The sequence below is a fragment of the Aethalodelphis obliquidens genome, unplaced genomic scaffold (assembly GCF_003676395.1).
Source record: "Aethalodelphis obliquidens isolate GAN/ISIS:26980383/991018 unplaced genomic scaffold, ASM367639v1 scaffold59, whole genome shotgun sequence".
In the NCBI taxonomy this organism is placed as follows: Eukaryota; Metazoa; Chordata; class Mammalia; order Artiodactyla; family Delphinidae; genus Aethalodelphis; species Aethalodelphis obliquidens.
In genome coordinates, this window is record NW_020838003.1 from 10,556,568 (window position 1) to 10,568,494 (window position 11,927).

The 11,927-nt window shown below is 40.3% G+C and overlaps 1 protein-coding gene across 1 annotated transcript in view; it reads right to left on the reverse strand.

Moving 5' to 3' along the window:
- The window catches only part of PLAC8 (placenta associated 8), a 38,146-nt gene extending 26,488 nt beyond the window's left edge, over positions 1 to 11,658 (reverse strand). The window contains exon 1 of the mRNA XM_027087595.1: positions 11,532 to 11,658. The gene's annotated coding sequence lies outside the window, so the exon portion shown is untranslated. The remainder of the gene's footprint in view (positions 1 to 11,531) is intronic.
- Between the last annotated feature and the right edge of the window lie 269 nt (positions 11,659 to 11,927).

Below are 11,927 nucleotides of genomic sequence, written 5' to 3' on the forward strand. Positions count from 1 at the left end.
ACAACATCACAGTAGTCCTCTCCAATCTTCCTTCATCCAAGTTGGTCCTTCACTTCAAATTTACCTGGAGCCTGTATCCCTCTGACAGTGCAGACTGTCAGTGCTGACAGACCCTTGGTACGTGTTAGGGGCAAGCCCTGATGGTGTGCCCCAGCAACGTTTATTATGAAGTACATTTTGTTAGGTTAGTCCTAATTTCTCTCCATCATGAGAGGCAGTGTGGGGTCATGCAACATTGATTTGATTTGAAGTGAGAATATCTTTGCTCAAATTCTGGTTTCCTAAACTGTGTGATCTTGGACTAGTCATTGATCAGCCTAGTTATTTAACTAATCATTTAAATTTCCTCTTACTAATCTTTAAAAATGGAAATGGTTTCTGACCTATCCACCTTCTGTGCTTATTGAGAGTATTTTCTTTTGTCCTGTATTCTGAAGTGGAAATGTATTACATCTCAGTGTCTAGCACACTGTGAGTGAATCAAGCATATAATAAGTACTTAATTCAAGAAGACAATGAAAATTACCTTCTATGAGTACCTTCTATGAGATAAAGTCTAGGGATGAATTTAATGAACAATTAAAAAAAAATCAGATTAGTATCAGGGAGTACGGCTAAAATGTACAAAAATGCAGCAAGGAAATTTCTTTTGATGATTTCCACAAATATCTGTTGGCAATAATATCAGCTAATATTCATTGAAATTCTACCCTATATCAGGCACTGTTCTAGACTCACACTGTCTACTTAATGTTGCAACAGCCCTGCCAAGTAGGAATTATTATATTTATTGAGTTGATGAGGAAATGGAGGCTCAGAGAGTTTAAGTAAATTATGAAATTCAAATCCTTCTCTGGCTCACTCCACAGCCCCTGTCCCTCCCTTTGCCCCTTAGCTTTAGAGCCCTGCTCCATCACAGCACTTATTACAGGGTAGCATTTTCATTGGTTTGTTGTGATCTCCTTGAGAACTGGAACTCTCTCTTCATATTTATTCCTTTAGCACCAACTTCAATGTAGTCTAATAGAAGGTACTTTTCCTTGTCTTCTTGAATTAAGTACTTATTATATGTTTGATTTACTCACAGTGTGCTAGACACTGAGATGTAATACATTTCCACTTCAGAATTCAGGACAAAAGAAAAACACTAAAATTGAAAATACAGTGCTTTGAGATACTCAGGCAATGTGATTATACTAATGCTTTCTTGTATTATTTCCCTCATAGGGCAGTGTCAAAAACAAGCAAATTACCTCCATTGTTCCATATTACTTTACACTTTTTCTATTTCTTGAAGTAACTGGGTTTCTTTCTAGATTGCATTGCCCAGTAATGCCTGGCTAGTTTGGTAGTTCCCATGGACAAAAAGGGAGAGCAGTATGTGAAACAAGGCAACATCTTGGATGTTTTTCCACACAATTGAAAGCGTATCAACAACGGTTCAAACATGTCTAAATCTGCCCAGGCTTCATCATAGCTAATTGTAAATTAACCAGGTCAATCATTATAAATGGTCCCCTGAGTCCTAGCAAACAGCCTCATGTGAAGGACACAGTGTTTTTGGATGACAATTAAACGAGTTTATTTTTATTTTTTTAGAAAGAAGGAAGAAGCTTTAAAACGTTTTTTTAAAGGTTTCTGTCTGTTGAACTTTATCACCATCAGAAAACAGCTCTAGGTATTTCCCTTCCCATTAGTGAGTGTGGTCTGCAAACATATATTTTTCTAAGTTTTAATAAAATGATTATAGGTACACAAAGAGAGGACAAAATCTGACATTAAGTATTAAAAAAAAATCTTTAAAATGAGAGAAATTTAAAAGCCCCAAGGTTGATAAAATGACAAGGCAGGAACAGATAATTCACAAAAGAAGACATGAAAATGACCTTAAGTATATTAAAAAAGATGTTCAAACTCACTCAATATTAAAGAAATGCAAATTAAACACTTGTCAGGTGGCAAAAATTAAAGAGTATGCAACACATTCTTTTGGTAAGGCTGTGGAGGAACAGGTACTCATATATTTCTGGTGAGAATGCAAACTGGTGCAACCATTCTGGAAGGAACTTTAGCAATACTTAACAAAACTACACTTACGCTTACCATTTGCCCAAGTAATCCCATATCTAGAAATTCATCCTGAAGATATACCTCCAAAAATGCAAAAACACATATGCATGAGGTTATTCCTAGCAGCATTGTTTGTTTTTGCAAAATAATTGTAACCACTATATGGGAGACAGGTTGAATAAACTATCGTACACCCACACAGTGGAGTGTTATGCAGCTATCAAAAAAAGAAGGAGGACGAGCTCTATAAACTGACATGAAGTAACTTCCAAGATATATATAAGTGGGAAAAAAATGCACAAAAGAATGTTTTCGGTATGATATCCTTCATGTAAGAGATAAAGGGAAATAAGAAAACACACATGTATCTGTTCAATTGTGCAATAAATAATACAGGAAGAATAAACCAGACACAAATGAAACTTGTTATGTTCAGGGTAAATGAGGTGGAAAGAATGAGAGAATGGAAATGGAGTAGCAGGGCTGGGGGCAACACTTCTCTAAGTGTACCTTTTCATATGGCTCTGACTCTTCCAACCATGCTAATATTTCACATATCAAGTCAACGCATAAATGGATAGTCAAAATCAAAGAGAATGTGGCAGGATCCCAAAATGCAATATAAACAGTAAGAAATAGACCTGACTGTATTACAATTAATATTATAACCACACTGAGGAAGAAAAAGGTAACCTAAATAAACTTGGAAAGTATTTTGACTATATAACATAAAGCTATAAAAAAACCTGACAAATATTATACTCTAGTTACTAAACTTGTTTTTCACAGAGGTATGAATTAGCAATTCCGAAATCTATCTATCTATCTATCTATCTATCTATCTATCTATCTATCTATCTATGGCTTGAATAATATACTGTGGATAATGAGATTGAGATTTTTCCCTGTCAGAGAAAGAAATTACAAATAAGGAAAGGAGGACAGCTAGTATGAGTCCTATTGAGTTGGAATCATTGGTATGAACTCATGGTTATTTACACACACACACAGTTGTAAATGAGGGGGTAAGACTCCTTTGTGGGGTCTTTAAGGGTCACTCCAACACAGCTACGGAAATCCCATTCAGACAAGCATATGAAATTAAAGAATTTATTCTACTCATGGGTCCTAAAGGGGGAGGCATGACATGCCCAAAGGGCCATGCAAAGTCCCTTAAAAGCCTGAAGTTTGGTAACAGCAGGCGTCGAGAGAGCAGAGCCAGGACTCATGGGCGAATGCCTTTATTGAGGGTCATGAGTGGGGTAGCTTGTGGCATGCAGGAAGCATTCTCACTGGGTAATTTAAATGTAACTTGGTCAATGTGGAAAGTAGGAAAAGGGTAAGATGGGGAAGTCATTATAAGGCTTATGAACGCAGGTACTGGGGATGGGTACTTAGAAGTGGGCAATAACTTGGTAAAAGTTCAAAACAGGCACTTAGAAAGCCACTGAGGCAACAAACAACAACTTTACAGTACACACACACACACCCATACACACAGAGAGATATAGAAATGTGTATGAATACATAAATATTTCCTAGCCCTCTCCATTGAGAGGACCTAGAAGGAACAACAACCCACTATCAATGAACACACCTTGTGCCCAAATCTTGGTTTCTAAATACCATTTTCCAATTTTAAAAAGAGCCTGAGTTCATTAGAGAAATGGATGATTCCAGGGCTGGGAAAGGGAAGTACAAGATAAGCCTGGAACATCTTGTGTACCAAAAAGTAAAAAAGAGTGCAAATATGGATTAGAGATAGGACCTCAGAGCCAACTTGATGGCTCTTCCAATGGCTAAATCTGGGACAATTTGTGTAACCAAATAATGTTAATATCTGATTATAATTCATAGACTAAACTATCCGTAACTCTCTACTGATATAAATAAAAGAGTAAATTTTATTTACTCTGAGGGAGAAGGGGGGAATTCCCTGGTGGTCCCCAGAGGTTAAGACTCCACGTTTCCACTGCAGGAGGCAAGGTTTGATCCCTGCTCAGGGAACTAAGATCCTGCAGGCTACACGGCACGGCCAGAATAATAATAATAATAATAAATAAAATGAGGGAGAATTCCCATTAATGAATATAGAGGGAGTGATGGAAATACAAGATCACCATTTGGCAAACACTACAGTAATAATTGTTATAGGAAAGACTCACAGATGGATGCTAAAATTAGACTTTTAAAGTATGATGAGAAACAACATATTTACACATCTCAAAGTATCTCCCCACAGGCTACTTATTAATTACAAAGAGTAAAACAGCAACTCTCTAGTGGATAAATCTGACAGACACTATCTTAGTCAAGTGACCAAAGTTGATATTATCAGTAATGGGACATACTGATGTGCTCCAGAAAGTGGAGACAATGCTATGACTGGGTATATTAATAAATCTTATCTATGGGAATGAAGGTGACTAGAGCAAGCCTAACCCTGCAACAGGTAAAGAAATAGCAATCACTCATATTAGTCAGGAAAGGGAAATGTCTGGTATTTTGTGGCTTGATAATGTTTAAAATTCATCTGTGTTCAAATATGATTACAGAGTGTTAGTGTTTTTATTTGATCCATCATGGTCTTATCTGATGTTGATGCTCTGTGAAATTGTTCATGTGCTAGAGGGGAACATCAAGACCCAGTGGGAAGGACAATATGGATGGACCTTAAAGGCATTACGCTAAGTGAAATAAGTCAGACACAGAAAGACAAATACAAGATGATCTCACTTATACGTGGAATCTAAAACAAGCAAACAAACCAAACTCATGGATACAGAGAACAGATTTGTGGTTGTTAGAGGTGAGGGGTAGGGCGTGGGAGAAATGGGTGAAGGTGGTCTAAAGGTACAAACTTGCAGTTGTAAAATAAATAAGTCCTGGGGCTGTAATGTACAGCATGGTGACTATAGTTAATAACAATGTATTGTATATTTAAAAGTTGCTAAAAGAATAAATCTTAAAAGTTCTCATCTCAGGAAAAAATTTTGTAACTGTGTGATGATGCATGTTAACTAGATTTACTGTGGTGATCATTTCACAGTATATACAAATATCAAATCATTATGTTGTACACCTGAAACTAATATAATATTATATGTCAATTATATCTCAAAAATAAAAAAAGACCTGGTGTAAGTGCCAGGCCAGCTTGCTGCAACACCAAAGCCTAGCTCACAGCACTGGGCCAGCTCCACAATGGCAAGAGCTGCTTTTCTCTTCCTTAGGGCAATAGTGGGACAATTGGTAACATTTGGATAAGATCTGTAGATTAATTAGGTGATAGCAGTTTGCCAATATTAATTTCCTGGTTTCTGTATTTGTACGATTGTTATGTAAAACATTAACAAGGAAAGCCAGTGAGGGGTATATGGGGACTCTGCGTATTACTTTTTTATTTTTGTATTTTTTAGTCTGTGCCGTATGCATGTGGGACCTTAGTTCCCTGACCAGGGATTGAACCCGCACCCCCTGCAATGGAAACGTGCAGTCCTAACTGCTGGACTGCCAGGAAAGTCCCTGTTATTTAAAAAAATATCTTATTGAGAAATATTTTACATACTATAAAATTCAATTGTTTAAAATGGATACAGTTCAGTGATTTTAGTATATTCATACTTGCATAACCACCAACATAATCTAATTTTGAAATATTTTAGCACACATCCTTTAGCACCCATATCCATTAACAGTCACTCCCCACTTCCTCTCGCCTCCCCTACGTCCAAACAATCTCTAATCTGCTTTTTGTTTCTATTGGTTTGCTTATTCTAGTCATTTCATATAAATGGAATCAGAGAATATATGCTTTTTTTGTAACTGACTTCATTTAGTTAGCATAATGTTTTCAAGGTTCATCCTTACCACAGCATGCATTAGTACTTTTTTTTTTTTTACTGCTGAACAATATTCCATTGTGTGGATATACCATTTTGTGTTTGTCCATTGATCAGCTGATGGTCATTTAGATTACTTCTACTTTTTTGTTATTATGAATAACGCTCCTATTACTATCTGCGTACCACACAGGGTTTTGTGCGGACATTTGTTTTCATTCCTCTTGGGTGTCTATCTAGAAGTGGAATTGCTGGGTCAAAATACTAACTTTATGTTTTGCATTTTGGAAGGCAGCTATGCTCACCACTATACCACCAAGGCCATGTTTAGCATTTCGAACTGCTTCACATTGTTTTCCAAAACTGCTGCATTTTGTTTGCGGGTCCCATCATCGTGGCCAACATTTGTTATTGTTTGTCTTTTTGTGTGTTATTGTTCCAACATTTTTCATAAATCTAAAATTATTTCTAAAAAATAAGAAAACAAAAGAGGATATGGGAAGAGGAGAGCCCCCATAGGACTTAGAGTGAAAAATACAAAAGCAATCTGTTACAAAAGCTGTAAAACATACATTCCCAAATCCAAGTAGTATATAATATAAACATAGCCATAAGAAGATTTTTGAACTGTGGTTGCATTTCCCACTTATAATTCTTAGGAACCATCCTAAAGAATTTCTCTTTTTCGTATAAAACACCATAAAATGCATTCAGAATAGCTGAAGCTTATTTAAAATTTATTAGGTTTGTCCTTTTATATGCATTAAAGTGGTTTTTTATTTTGGTTTTTGCTTTTTTTATTTATTTTTTAATGCGCCATAATGGCTTTTTACTGCTCTTTTACAATAAGAGAGGCTAACCACTGTGGATCTCACAGAAAACACTGCGAAAGAAGGTTTAGTAAGTGAACAAAAATGGGGGGGAGGAGGGAAGGTGGCGGCGGGGGGGGGGGGATCATTCGGGGCCTGCGTTATCTGTGGGTGTCTTTGTAGGCAGGAGTCTATCTTGAAGGGTAGGATCACCAGGTGATGGAACGAAGCGAACTTGCCTCTGGCTGTGCTCTGGCTCCCTTGCAGGGAGAAGTGACAAGGGCAGGACAGCCCGCCGATGGCGGGGCGCGCCGGTGTCAGGCTGAACCAAGTTATCAAAGCATCCGGGCCCATCAGCAGCCCCCGCTTTTCCATTTGGGTCGGAGAGCCCACTCGCTCCCCGTTTCTGGCGCACGCGGGAGGTGTGGCTTCGGCAGGAGCAGGGCCCGGGGCTTCAGCAGGGCGGGGCGGAGGGTGGGGTGGGCTTCTCACCACCGTGACCTCTCGCCCCTCAGGATGGTGACTGCGCGCAGCGCTGCGGCGCAGAAGGTGTTCTCCGCCAGGCACCCACGTTCCGCCTCCCAGTACGTGAGTTGTGTACCCGGCCGTCTCCTCTGCTGGGACCCGACTTTTTGCCCCCGAATCCCTCTGGGCAGGCAGCGCGGAGCCCGAGGGCAGGGTCGGCCGCAGTCGGGGCGCGGCCAGCTCCAGGCGGCTGCGTCTCGCGGACGCGGGGAGGGTCCGCGAGGCTGAGACCCGGGCTGGTCCCTGTCGCCGTACGCGGCTGGACCTGCCGGACTTGGTGGGAGCCGAGATTGGCCGGGCAGGCGCGAGGGAGCCCAGGGTCTGGGACAGGGTCGGGGTGCCGTTGCCCGGCACCCTGCCGCTCCGCCAGCCGCGGCCGCTCAGTCTCACCAGGCATTTGTAATACATTTTTTAAAGTTTTCATCAGATGAATGGGCTGATCAGCTCACTTCTGATCAGGAAGTAATACAGAAGGAAACTATCATCAGCAACCCCCTGCCCCTGGCCCCAATGATTTTAACACCTCTTAGGTGGTCCCCAGATTCTACTTCTAGTGCGCATGCCTGTTTTTCATTTTAGTAAGAAGCATCCACAGCTTTCTAAACAAACTCGTTCTGTGGATTCATGAAAAAGGAGATAAAGAAATTGCAATTGTGTCATTTCTGTTGCTCACCCTTTTTACAATAATCACCTTGGTTTGGGGGAAAGCTTCCAGTCCTGAACGTAAGCTCTACAAGGGCAGGGAATTTTTGGGGACTGTGTTCTCTGATGTAACGCAAAAGCTTAGCTCAGGCCCTGGCACACAGTAGGTGCCCATTAACACGCCCGCTACCGCGGTAGCGGTACGTGATGCCCGCTGGAGCCGGTGCACATCAGACACAGGCTAGTGCTCAGCCCTGAAAACGCAGTGGCAGTTCTCCCTAGAACTCCTTTAGACTGCCAGACATCCTATATCCCAAACCCCAGTACTCACATGACAGAAACCATAGTTTTGGGTGATAGCTTCCCATATTTGGGGCCCGGGAAGAAGAGGTGTTGCAGGAAATGCTTTAAAAAAAGGAAATTCAGGGCTTCCCTGGTGGGGCAGTGGTTGAGAGTCCGCCTGCTAATGCAGGCGACACTGGTTTGTGCCCCGGTCCGGGAAGATCCCACATGCCGCGGAGCGGCTGGGCCCGTGAGCCATGGCCGCTGAGCCTGCGTGTCCGGAGCCTATGCTCCGCAACGGGAGAGGCCACAACAGTGAGAGGCCCGGGTACCTCAAAAAAAAAAAAAAAAAAAAAAAGGAAATTCAAACTTTCTTTTGTATTTCTTTTTAATAATCAAATATCAGAAAAAAACAGGAAAGGCTATACAAAATGTTTGGTGGTTATCACTAGGTGATTGGCTGGTAGATATTTTTATCTTTATAATTTTGAGCATTGTCTGAAAAAATTTTTTACAATTAGCATTTATTCCTTTTATAATCAACACAAGAAATACCCATTTTGGAAACAAAAAGCAAATGCAGTGACAAAAAACAACAAAAAAAAAGAAAGTAAAGGGTTGTGCTGATTATCCTATAGCTGTCTGAATTTTTTTCTCCTTAGCCCCTGGCCAGTGCCTGGCACAAGTTGGCATTCAGTAACCAATTGCTGAATTAATGAATTTATACCCTTCCCATGATCTCTCTCAGGAAAAACATGTTCATTTAACTTGCTTATTTTTTTAAGAAGTCTATGCTGTGATTTTGAATAGAATGATCTGAAGATTTCAAAATAAAAACTTGCCTGCAATTATCTAACCATCCTTTCCTTTTCCTAACTGTCCTCACTCTGTACATACTTTATATATCTGTGTATTCAGATTGGCTGCTGTTAGCCCTTAAAGCAGAGACTGGAGCATTCTCTGAGTGCCTTTGAAGTTCAGTCAATGGTAATCTGCACATTTTGTAGCCAGCAGCTTCGTGGGAAATATCCATGTGCTGACTGCCGGTTAGTTTGTACCACAGTTTACTTTCTCAGTGTAGTGGCCTCAACAGTCTTTAGCCCCAAAGTTAAAAGCTCTCTGTTTCTGTTTCTTTCACTACTTTTGACTTCCTCTTTTGAATACGGAAAACTGGGGCACCCCAGGTGTTTCTGTGGACTTTAGCACCTAGAACTGAGCAGAGATTGGGGGCCCCAGGAGGTTTCAAGGTTCACCTCTAGTGAAGGTTACCTACAGCAGGGGGGAAGGCTACTCTATCCGGCCCAGCCCAGAACAACAGCACTAGGAACCAGCGCCCCAGACTTCTTTTTGACCAATGTGGCTTATTCTGAAAGAGGTTTTGTAACTTCTCACATGAGATTTCTTACTCCAGAAAGAGCTCCCTGGTAGCTATCAAACGGAAGAGAAAACAAGCACACTTACTCCTGTGCAGCTCTGTGGTTTAAATATCATTTCACAATTCTAGGCATCCTTTAGGTTACAATAAAATATAAAATAAAAACGAACTCAAAGTATCCTAAACGGTTGCAAATCTCTTTGCTTCAGCCATTAAATACCCAATAGTCTTTAACCTTAACCATTCAAGGTAAAAGATCGACAGCAGGAGTTAAGGGGAAGATAACAAAAGACAACTTCCCTGAAATCATTTTAGTGCCCAGTAATGTTTCCAAGAATTTCTGGGACCTTGTCTACAAGCTTGTCTCCTCCGTTCAGTCGTCTTTTCAATGCTTACTGTGCGTAAAAACCACTTGGAGAGTTTGTTTACGATATAGATTCCTGGGCACTATCCTTCGAGACTGTGATTTAGGTGGGATGGGCTGGGGTCCAGGAATCTGTACCGAGCACCCTCAGGGCTGCTGCCCCTATGGCATAGGGTGCTGTCATGTAGAGAAATGTGGCCCCTCTGCATAGACACAGCTTGGTGAGAATTAGAAAAATACCATCCTTTTCTCCAGGCAGATGTAGCCATGCCAGGGCCTCCAGCTTTCCCGAGGAGCACAGGCTGAACTAGCCCCACTCACCCCTGGGCTGCCTGCCCATGCAGAGGCCTGGCGTCTCAGGAGATTCCAGCATCAGTGCCCTTACAGAGGACACTTGGTAACCCACGGCCCTGGGCATTTTTATTTCTCTTCTGTTAAGAATAACTGCAGATCCAGCCCACATTAGCAAACATTACTGGACACCCAACGTGTGTAGCGCTTGTGTTAGATATGGTAGGGGTTCAGGAGAGTCTGTAGTTTCCTCTCCACAGCCGGTAGCTCTGCCCATCACTGAGGGACCACACAGCTGTTTCGTTTCATGTTGTCTTTGATGCCACAGAGCAGACAGGTGACAAAAAAAGTTGGTGGGGGCCACTCCGGAAAAAGGAAAAATGGAGGCAGGAGGAATTGAAATGGGAATCTTGGTGGACAAGATTTGAAGAGAGACTGAGACCCCTTTCTTTAGAAGACCCCTTTCATGGAATGACCTCAATGCCCAGAAACCTTGCAGGATTTGGCCCACATTTTAAACACCCTAATTTCATCCATTAGTTTTAGTTACAACTAATCTTATACCTGTCTCCCTGCCCTGGAAAACCTCACTCTTGAGAAGGACAGCCCCTATCTTATTAATATTAATTAGTATTAATCTACTACATTAATTACGTTAATATTAATCAATATATCACGTAGATTTTCCTTTTCTTTCTAGTGTTTATCAATGTTAAATTTTAATTTTTTTTGCTTTGATTGAAACATTTCCATTTCCTAATTTCTCATCTCAGAAGTTAACAAATGTGAGATGAGAAGGGTCTCTTTCTTTATACATATAAATAAAGCACCAGAATTTAAGTTTGAAGCCTTCTAGTGTGTTTTTCTTACTGTCATACCAAAAATTCAAGGATTCTCATGATTCATTAGCTAAATCTATAAAATTCCGTCTTCTTTTTCTAATGGAAAAAAAATCAAGCAAAATAGTTTCAAAAGAAATTAGACTAGCACGAGTAAACATGCCTATGTATGAAATAAAGAGTGAAATTAATGATAAAGTTATAAACACAATGCCTAATATATGTATCCTGCTGAAAGCAATAGTTGATGAGGATTCAAGGCTACCTTATGAAAAGCATGGCATCTCACACATGCCTGGTACATGTTGAATTTGACTAACTTAACTAAATTTAAAGCAATTAGATAAGAGAACATTGGTCTTTCGGCTGGACCTCGAAATATTGCATGTTAGAAATAATAACAAGAAAATCAAATACTATTAAAGAAAACTTTTTTTTTTCCCCCAGGGCTAGATAAGCTTTTAAAGAAGTGCTTCATTTCAAAGTACTTACAGTTAAGAAATAGGTTCTGGGCAGGCTGTATCTTGTGGCTTGAGAGAGAATCTCACTAGAAGTGAAAGATACAGAAAAGAGAGAAGTATGTTTCCATCGCAGTATGCAGTACAAAGTACATAATCAGTGATTTTTCATTGGCCAGTGCAGTCTGGGCAGAGGAGTGTTCAAGGTATGTTTCTGTTACTTTGATAGTGAAAGCATTTCTTGCCTGCAGAATTGTGTTCCTTCTCCTACATTGTGTTAAGTACACTCATGTATCTTTTTTTTTGGGCGGGGGGAAGATTTGATTCATTATATAATTTGACTGGTTTTACATGTCTGGCAGAGCTTACCAATTTTTAAATTTTACTTTTTCCCTTTAATACAATAAATAAGATTTAGTGTGTATTTATT